Here is a 10,668-nt window from a genome sequence, read left to right as displayed (position 1 = left end):
ATATCAGAAAATTTCTTATTGAATATCTTGATGAACTTCACAGATAGTGCATGCTGATGTGAGATGAGACATGAAATCAAATTTGTGCTGGAGTACCTACTATCAACACAACCTTTAGCACAATATTAACTTTAACGAAAGTCTTGCCTTTTGCTCTACAAACTGGAATTGGGTCAGAGCTGAGCCTGTGACTTGTTTTAACCCAAGAAATGGGTAGAAGGGACCCCGGGCCAGTTCAGACTTAAGCCTTCAGGAGGCCTGACAGCTTCTTTTCTGTAGTCGCAGTATCTGGTTTTCCCAATCTAGGCTCACACATTCCTCTTTAGCCCCCATGTCTCCGGGGTCAGCTCGCTTGGTAGATCAACAAATCTTTTCCACACTCTGTCCTGGTCTTTATGGGAAGCACTCTGTACCTGGCCAGGAGGTTCTCTCTCTGATGCCATATAGCATGGTCTGGAGTATCAAGTCTTGTTCTGTGAAACCTACAAACCATTAGTCTACATTCCTTTCCAGTTTTTAATCAGAAAAAAAAAACATGAAAAATCCGTATCTCCAGTTTTAGGGTTTATGATAACAACCTGAAAGAATACATACTGTCCCCCCGCCCATCCCCAGCTCATTCAGGGGAATATCATACACACATAAATCAGTATCTCTCCTCACTCATGTCAAAGTGTCAAAATCCTCCTGATAGCTCCCGAGTGTGCTGCAGAAAGCCTTCTGGTTGTTGATGTCACATCAGCATAGTCTTGCTTGTCTCCATGACCCTCGGGATGTGTCGTGAAACCCCCTTCTCAAAAGCCAAGGGACAGAGAGGTGGCAAACAGAGGTGGCATTGCTCTCTCTAGGCCCATTATTCCAAAGTGGCAGCTTTTCAGAAAATGCTGAAGGTAGGTATTTTCCAGAGAAAATAAATTTTAAGAATGTGACAAAGCATTCAAGGAAGACTTTTAAAGGAAATGCCTCTTTTTAAAATTCTCACAGTGACCCTGTAAGACATGTTATGAAGGCTCCCATTTGTACAATGAAGACCAGAAAGCAGAGAAGTTGAGTCCGTTGCTAAGATCATATTAGACACTATGCACTGGTGTCAGTCTTCATTCAAGTCAAGACAATTCAGTCACCAGTCTATGTGCATTCGGTAAATGTGCTGCCTTCCGGAAGTCACACTCCATACACCTCTTAAGAGTCAGATTTTACTCCATATAATCTGCTGATTTTCCCTTTTCTTACATGGACACTACATAAACTCTTTAAATGCTTTTCTCTTCTGGATTCACCTCCTCCACTGAATTCTGATCACTCTCTCATGGGACTTCCCTTACTTTTCACAGCGCACGCGGCCTTCCCCCACACCTGCCGGAGGTGGCCGTTTGGCACATGGACTCTCTCTGCACTGCTCCTGGGACTCTAGCTCAACCCTTTTTCCAGGCCCCAGGTTTGGCTTACTTCCTCCAGGCCTCACAGACAGAAAGAGTATCAGTCTTGACAGCGTAGTCAAACAATGCAGCAATCTCGGAAGAGGTTTTGGACTTCTGCTATAGAAGAAATAAATTTCTTCTTACTTAAACCTTTGTGGTCTGCCACTAATACAGAAGTGATCTAATGATGTGTGTGTTTCTACATGTGTATGCATGTTTTTATAAACACATGGAAAAAGATGTCACTTAGGAAGACCCGTACTTTATTATCCATTGACTATAACCAGCATGATTTGAGAAAGAGCTAGAATTACAGAAACAGTGAGAAGGGCCTGGGATGTTTAGATGACGAGAGGTGGCTGGAGCTACACGACTAAGGAAAGCCCAGGCAGATGAGGCTGGCTAAAAGCGTGTGAGATCCAGGGCAAATAGAGATTCTTTCCCATGTCAGCTAAATTACTTAGTTATCAGTTATTTGCAAGCCTTCAGCAATTAATTACCATCAGTTTAGTGAGACCAGATAATATTTGTAATTACAGTTTTCCTAAATATATGTTTAAAATAATTAATTTTGTTTAGGATATATAAATATATAAGGGCACCATACCTCATAATTCCATTTCTATAAAATCTCTGAAGTAACCAATAACAGACAGATCACGAGAGTCATTTTTGTTTGCAAAAGCTGAGGCCTGTTTCTGAATCGAGACCTATCCCAGCTTTCTCAGCAGGGCCTGAGCACACTCCCTGTCCCCCCTCCTTCCGTCTGGAGAGCCATAGCAGCCTTCCCCTGATTACTAATCTGGTTGACACCTGGGAAAGAGGGCTATTTATGCCATCTACTGGATTTATTAGAAAAATGCATTTTGAAATACCAGATGCAGTATTTTCTCAGAAGTTCAGCAATACAGGCTATGTGGATTTCTGTTGAGAGTACTGAGACATCCTTCAAATTCTCTGAAATTTTGAGAAATGTCACCTTCCCATGTAATTTTGGGTGCACAGAGCACAGCCCACAGCCCACAGCCCACAGCCCGGCATTATCTTTGCGGCCGTGGAACTCGATGCTCTGGGGCGGCGGGGAGCCGCTTCATACCAGGGTGCGGCACAAATAACGCCCCTGTCTCGTTACAAAATCTTTTATTACAAAATCATAAGCAATGTAGTTCTGTAACATAACACTGTCACACTCAAGCTCACCATATGACATTTTAGGTGAAATGCTCAAGCTAAAACTATAAATTATTACACCCCTATTATTACCTTACCAACCACACTGTCGCAGGCATTATTTCTGCCGGACCCAATATTATTTGCAGAAATAGAGATATACCTAAATTTTTTCAGGTATTACTTGTTTTTCTGTGTGTGTGGGTGTCCGTGAAAAAGTTACCCATGAGGTCACTAAATCTTTTAACTCTGTATCTCTTTTTGATACAAAGACATCAACATGTTTACTATGATTAAATTCAACTCAGGATATATATACATGTTCTTTATGACTACATAACCACAGGTTAACATATCCTCCCATTTTATAGATCGTCAATCTAATATGTTTCTTTTCATCAACCTTTCTATAAAAACGTTTCTTTCCACCATATTAAAATAAATTAGTGGTCTTTTTTGTTCCTTTTTCTTTTTGAGTTTAGTAAGAAGAATTTTAGAGCAAGGATTCTGGACTTAATGTAGTTTTGTTTTCAATGAAAGCAATATGGATGTAAACGAGTATGGACATTAAAGTCACTGCTATGTGAAAGACATTGTTAAGAGAATTAAAAGACAGTCCGTAGACTGAGACTCAGTGAGCCCTTGTGTTTGCTCTTCAGAATTCTTCCCTGTGTTTCTTTTTAAATACTCACCTCTTCATTTCTCTTCTTTAATTCTGTAGGAAGGAATATACTAGAACTTCTGAGCATGATACATCTGATTCATTATTTCTTTTTAATTTTCTGACTCTTTATCGTTTCTGCAAAGCATTCTGAGAAAATCACTCAGCTTGAGCTTCCAGCAGATAGTTCTTTGTATTCTTATTCAATCTTTCAGACCATTCATTAAGCACAAAAAGGTATCAATATGCACATGTATATGTAAGTATTGATACACAGGACCTTCATTATTTTTAGTTGTAGATTTATGTTATTTCTTTCATGTGACATATTTAATTATCTTTCGGAACAGATTAATTACTCTTAATATTTATTTTTTTGGTTCTATTAATTATTTGAACATGGATTCTCCTGCTAATGAGGTGTTTTTCTTATCTGAGGTTGTTGGCTTTGCCTAAATATCTGTTGGTCCCTGACCACACCCTTATGTTTGCAGTGAGACTGTCTGTCCCTGGGCCTGTTTGGGAGCCATTGCTATTTGTAACACCCTCCCCCGAGATGTGATAGTCCGAGAGCAGGCCACAAAAGAAATACCTTAGGAACATTTTTTTTTCTGGATGTGAGCACTTTTATTAGTTCCTTGGTTCCCTCCACATCAGGGACAATGTCCTATCCTTCTCACATGGGTTTCATTTCCTCTCCCTCCTGTGGCAAGCAGAACCCTGGCCGCTTCCTTCTGAATCAAGGGCGGAAGCTATTGATTTACTTTACTGCATGACCCTGGGTCTTCTCTGATTTCCCACATTTATTTCTTCCATCCACTGAATCCCTTTGCTGCTTTGCTCGCTCTCACAGGCTGTAAGCTGCCAATTCTAACTGCTATTTCCTTTTTCTGTATTATATTTTACATGACTGATTCCACTTCTTGTTTTCTAGTTGGGTAGTCATTAACATATGCATGCGTGGTTGAATATAGGTGTTTATATAATTTACTTTTGTTGCCATGGATTTTCTAGGAATGAGGAAGTTGCAGAATATATCCAGCTTATTATCTTGATGCAAATATTGAAGGTTGTTTTCTTGAGTGAAGCTATAAGAAATTGCCGTTTCTTGTAGGTCAAAAATAATTGAACGTTGGTGCTTTCCTATGGTCCTATGTAATGATTAATCAATCATAGCCTTCCTCATAGTGTCAATGCTGTGTGTGGTTTGCAGGTGTTACCTGAAGTGCTGCCATCATATACTAATGCCTGTTTCATTTTCTGAAGTGGTTATGTCATCCTTTAGGAAAGTAAATTCTCAAAAAATCACAGCGAAGAAAGAACAAATATCAAGGTATCTCTGTAGATACGGCCCAGTTAGATCTCCACATCTGGGGGGTGGTTTCTCCAGAACAAACACAAATTGAATAGGTGTGGGTTTACTGCTTACATCTGGTTGGAGTAACTGTCTGTGGTATGTTAAACGTGGTTTAACCCATACCATCTTCAGAAATGCGTCAGCTTCAGTTTACCAAGTTTCTCTGGGCCATAAGTATTAGGAGATCCTGTTTTTCATGCAATGTTCCATGACTACAATAATCATGCATTACGGCAGGAAAGTTGCCAGTGTCTGCAACTGCAAAAATTTTGCATCGTTCTAACCCCGTACCATTCCTCAGTCACTTCCAACAAAGTCTGTAGCCTCATAGGCACCAGGGTCTCCTGAGCTCTTCCTTTCTCCCCACTATGGCTTTGGAGTCCAGGCTCCTCTGGCTTTCCATTGCAGAAGCTCAGTGTTTGGAAATGTTCTCAGCTAATGGTGCCCATGCCTCCTCTGAAGGTGAAGGGGCTCCCCCTGGCACATCCCTGACACTCCCTGCCCAGGTACAGGGGACTTGGGACTACATCATATGCATTTTTCCCTGGGGCTCGGAGCACTCGCTTCTCCTTTTCTTGTGAACCGTGTAAATATAGTACATTGCCCAGCAAAGTGGGATTTGGCTGCCTGTCACCCAGCACAGGCAGACTCCAATGGCAGAGGTTTGGTTAAAAAGGAAAGGAGTCGTTTATTCAACAGCTATATAATTTCGGAAGAGTGGCGTGGCAGGCCTCTTATTTAAAGCCCATTCCCTTTAAAACTCCAAAGAAAAGAACCCTGCCACCCTCTGTCAGGTCAGGCCAGTCCTAGGCCATACCCAGAGTTTCTTCTCCCTTTTAAAAATGTCATCCTTTGGGAAATGCAGGCAGCTGCAGCACAACCCTCCAGGTGGCTTAGCGGGTTCCTGGGCACAGTCAGGCTTCAGGTGTCTTTTGGAGTCTGTGTACGCAGGTGTCCTGTTAGTTCTGCCCCGCTCTCTTCCGCACGCTGCCCGCTGGCTCAGTGCCGGCATCCCGTCCCTCCAGCCACCAGCTCACGATATATCCATGCGCCTGGCGAAGCACGACCCTGCAGTGAAGCACCCGTTTCCCCGGCCTCCGTCTCTTTTCATGCTGGGAAGGGTGCAGGAACTGCGCCAGACCATGCGGTCTCCAGGCCCCACTGGCCCAGGAATGCTTGGGCCCCTCCTCCCACCAGAGTGAGCAAGAGGAAGGAAAAGGAGCAAATCTCTATGTGCCCTCCTCTTAAAAATCTGGGCCCAAAATCCCACGCAGAGTGGTGTCCAAATTCCCACCAATCCAGGCTAGTGTCCATCATGCTCGTTGGCTTGCCCAGCATCTGTACCTTCCCCCTGCTGTGATGGTCACTCCATGGCACACATGTGTTGTGGCCGTGTCAGCCCATGCACGTGCTGTGCAAGCTTCCCCTGGTGGTGTCACGAGCCACAGTAGCTTGTTTACTCTTACCAGGGAATATAGAATTCTGTCACGCACAGTTGCCAGCTGCAGCTTCAAGCCCAAGCTGCCTTTGGCGCTTGCTGACCCCGTCTTCTCCAAGAAGGCCCGCTCTTTCACGCCTCCTCAGGCTGCCGTCACCATTGTCCAGTGGTCTGGCCAGATCCTCCTCGTAACAAATATATGCACTGAACCCAAACTAAGTTCGCCCCCATTTTAGCCAATCCCTTATTGGGTTCCAGTAATACCCGTGGTCATCCTAACAGGAGTGGACAGGAGGAAAAGCATGAAACCATGTGGGGGGAGCTAAAGGACATGATAAATGGACTTTATCGAGTATAGTTAAATCCACTGTACCTTTCTTTGTTTTGTTTTTTTAAGATTTTTAAAAATTTTTATTTATTTATTTTAAGATTTTATTCATTTTTCTTTTTAGAGAGGGAAGGGAGGAGATAGAAAGAGAGAAATATCAATGTGCGGTTGCTGTGGATTATGGCCTGCAACCGTAGCATGTACCTTGGCTGGGAATCGAACCTGGGACACTTTAGTTTGCAGCCCGAGCTCAATCCACTGAGCTACGCCAGCCAGGGCTACTGTACCTTTCTTAACTGAAAACAAGGTGAGGGCCGTAGCCCACACTGCTAGGGTCTCTCCCTGGGCCTTGAAAGGAACCCGTACAATACTCAGGGGCCTGAAGATGGCTCCTGCATTCTCGAAGCTTGCTCCTGCAAGGAGGTGCACTTGGGTCAAAGCAGAGTTACTTGGATTTGAAAGTAATACAAGACTTTATCTCCCTTGTCCCCTTCTGTTGTGATGCTCCAGTCTCCTCCTCCTTTGTTTTGCCTCTAGAAAGAGTTATTTCCATAAGAATTCATAATGTAGGCTGTAAAAATTCAGCCAAAAGGGATGTCATGTGAGTTATTTTTGTAGGCACTGTGTACGCTTCAAACAACTCTCTTCATTTTCTGGAACTCATGTTACAGAGGCAGCCTCGTCACAAGGTATGGAGGGATTTGTCACTGCTGGCTGGAGTCGTGGACGACTTGGAAAGCTCCACGTTAAGGTCAGGCCATCAGATTATAAGAGTTTGAAAGAACAACCGAGGAAGCTGGGAAAACTCGCAGGGGCGCCATCTGATGTCTCTCTGATGCTCTCGTGGCATTTGGGGCAACTGGCATGAAGGTAAGCAAAGCACATTCATTCTGAGATAACAGTTTTGCTAGTAATAAATGACCAGCATTTTCCCATCTGTGGGTCAGTTTTCAGTTGGTATAATTATATTCTATTCTATAATTATATTCAAACAGAATATAATTATAATATAGATATAATTTAACAATGTATACTTTTAGTGGCCTGTTTTAAACTTCTGAATAGCATCTTAGGTTTACAAATAGCTTGGTGTACAGTGATTCTTGATAGCCTGTGGCAACTTGAAATGCTTGAAAAGAATGTAGAAAACATATATATCTAATTTCAAAACTGACATTTAAGATTATGCTGGTATTATAATAGCACCTTTTTTTCCCTTTTGGATTGCATAGCAATCCTGGCAGCTCCCTTAAGCCTCTGGAATCTGGTTTTCTCTTCTAACAGGATCTACATTTTTGCAAAAGCTGCCTGTGCAAGGCTACCTCCCAAGAAGTATATTCTCTTTGTGACATAATTCCAATTCAATTATACTTTCAAATAATGAATATCTATTTTGTTCAAAGTTTTGTTCTGAACTAGGGAGAATTAGATTATTATTTTTGACCATGCCAATGAAGATGGGTAATAGGGCAAAGGAGAATGTGCATCTTCAACAGGTGCGAATGCTACTAAAATAACAATAAAGAAAAAGGAAACGTGCATTCAATAATATTCAACATAAACACTTTCTTTTCATTTTTGCAGTTGATTTGGAAGAGGGAAAAATGTGTTGTTAAAAGACAAAAAGTTAATCAGTTAATCTGAAGATCTAATTGGCCTTACTGAGTGATTCACAAGTTGAGAAGCATCCCATCTAGCAAGTAGAGAGGAGCCTTGAGAAGTTGTACAATGTGAAAACTTTTACAGAAGGGAACTGGGTAGGACAAGAAGTTTCAAAGCAAAAAATACAAACAATAATTTTGTTAGGCAAGGTCACCTTCCCTTGGGAGAAGGCACAGGTCTTATCAGGCAGATTGCCTGAGCTTCCTTCGGGGAATAAAGAGGACGTAAGTGGCAGACTCACACTGACCAGAAAATTCCAGACTGAACAATTAAAGTTACAGTCCTGAAGAAGGAGGGAATTGCGGTTTGGTCAGGTATCATCAGGCCTAGGTTCTGTGTCTTGGGCTTTAGCACAAATGAGTCCATTTTGGGCCCGTGATTTTCTTCGTAATAGTATTCAAACAATCATAAAGATAAAATACAACCTCGTAGATTTTAGATTTCCCCTGCAAATTGTAGTGATATCATGGTTGCAATAGTTTCTCAAGAATTTCGAGCAGTGATTCCCATATCCGGCAGCACATTAAAATGATCACTTTAAATTTACATATTGAATCTCAGGCACCACCTAAGACTAAACAAATCCAAATCTTTAGTAGTAGGACTCATATATGGACATTTTAAAAACAAATCAGTCCAGGTGATTTTAATGAGTAATCATGGCTGAGAACCCAGGAATTAGGTAGTAATTTCATAGCTTCTCAATTAAGGTAGTTTTTCCTGTAGAATATAAACTATACCCACCCTATGCTTTATCTGACTTTTATGTCATTATTGTCTCCTTATTTTTGATAAAAACGTAGTCATTAGCAGTCATAACACCCATGTCTGCCCCAACAAAAGGGCAGGGTATGACAGAATCAAAGAATTCCACCTCCTTTTAAGGCATCTCTAGGGGTAGAGCTGATCCTCTCTTTTGAAAAGTGGAACTCCAGTCCTGTACCCATTCATAAAAAAGACTGCCTTAAATTTCTGTGCCCCCCTTTTCTGTGGGTGACCACACTAAATCCCCACAGAAACACACCCCAGAAGTCTCCATGGAGGGAGATTAACTCAAGTGTCTTAACGGTGAATAAACAAACTCATTTCACATTGTCGCTGGACTTGCTGTCACCCTGGAGTGAGTTTTAATAAGCTGTGTCTTCCTCCGTGGAGGCAGCCAGGGCCAGTGTGTCATGTGTTGCCTAGTTTTCTTCTCTCACATTTCCCATTATTCCTGTGGACACTCCAAGGCTTGCCCACTGTCTTAATACTCTTCAGCTTTCTGCACGTACATGAACCCATCACACACTGACCTACCACTTCCACAAATGGAGACACCTTTGGTGATTACCCAGAAGAGCTTTATTTTAAAAAGTTAGTTAATTAATTTCCTTGGAACAATTTCTTCATATTTTTAAACTTTTCCCAGAATAGCTTTATGTACATCAGTATGAAACTGAGAATTTGTGCCTTGAAAAATCATGCAGATATCTTGAAATCTGTCCTAACAGGCCAATTTGTTTCCAATGGAATAACTTTTGTTGCAAACTGGATCGAGAAACAATGCTAACTTTGTAGAGTCAATACATTTCACTTTGTTGATAGAAGTGGAAAGCACAGTGAATGCAGCGTATCCTTCCAATGTTGTTGCATGAATGTTACCATTTGAAAACAATTTTTAAAAAATTGTTTTAATTTGGTTTAATTGTTTTAATTTAATTTAATTTTTTAAGAATTGTTTTCAAAAAGCTGTTTTTAGAAAATTCCCATATTGTTGGTTTTTGCTCAACTGGGGCCAAACCAAGAATATGGGAATTTTTAAAAAAAAAATTTTCTGCTGCCATTTCCAACTACTATTACTAAAAAACCCCACTTAAAATATGATATTGATGAATAGGATAACTTTTATATTTTAATATATAAAAGTACATTGTGCATGTGTTTCAATAAGAAATGTAAAAATATCAGGGCTGATGAATATTAGATGGTGTTGTGGCTTTAAAATCAATTTTAAAAGCTGACTTACAATTACATAGAGTAAGTGGATTCTTTACAGAACAAAGAGACTAAGGACTCTCTTCTGTCTGACATTGAAGGGAGAAGATTCATAAGAGAATCTCGTCCTTGATGTACATGATTGCATTATTGTCTCAGCAATGTAAGCCTCTGCCTCTGCTTTGTCTGAGGGAACACACAAAGGTAAGCACATTATGGTCACTTGCTTATAGGAGAGTGCATCCTTTACAAATGAGAGACAGAGGCCTGGAACGTGGTTGCCCCCTGCTGTGCACATGGCTAAATTACAACCATATTAAAAAAGTGTAACATTTACAGTTACGGACAGTAAAGTAATATTTAAAATGAATGAAAGCAGTACATATTAAAGTTCGCTGACAATAATCCAGCTTATATAAAGTATTTTCTAAAATAGCTGTCGCTTTAGTTGTTTTTGTTACTGTGCTAAGGTTGCCATGGCAGACCACCACAGACTGGATGGCTGAAATAGCAGAAATATGTGTTCCCACAGTCCTGGAGGGCTGTCAAGTTAAGATCAAGACGTCAGCAGGTGATACTTTTCCTGAGGTCTCTCTCCCTAGCTTGTGGATAGCCTTTTCTCTGTGCGCACACATCCCTGGCATCTCTTTCTCT

The sequence above is a fragment of the Phyllostomus discolor genome, chromosome 3, assembly GCF_004126475.2.
Source record: "Phyllostomus discolor isolate MPI-MPIP mPhyDis1 chromosome 3, mPhyDis1.pri.v3, whole genome shotgun sequence".
Classification (NCBI taxonomy): Eukaryota; Metazoa; Chordata; class Mammalia; order Chiroptera; family Phyllostomidae; genus Phyllostomus; species Phyllostomus discolor.
The sequence above is the reverse complement of the archived record's forward strand: the minus strand, read 5'-3'. Positions refer to the sequence as shown.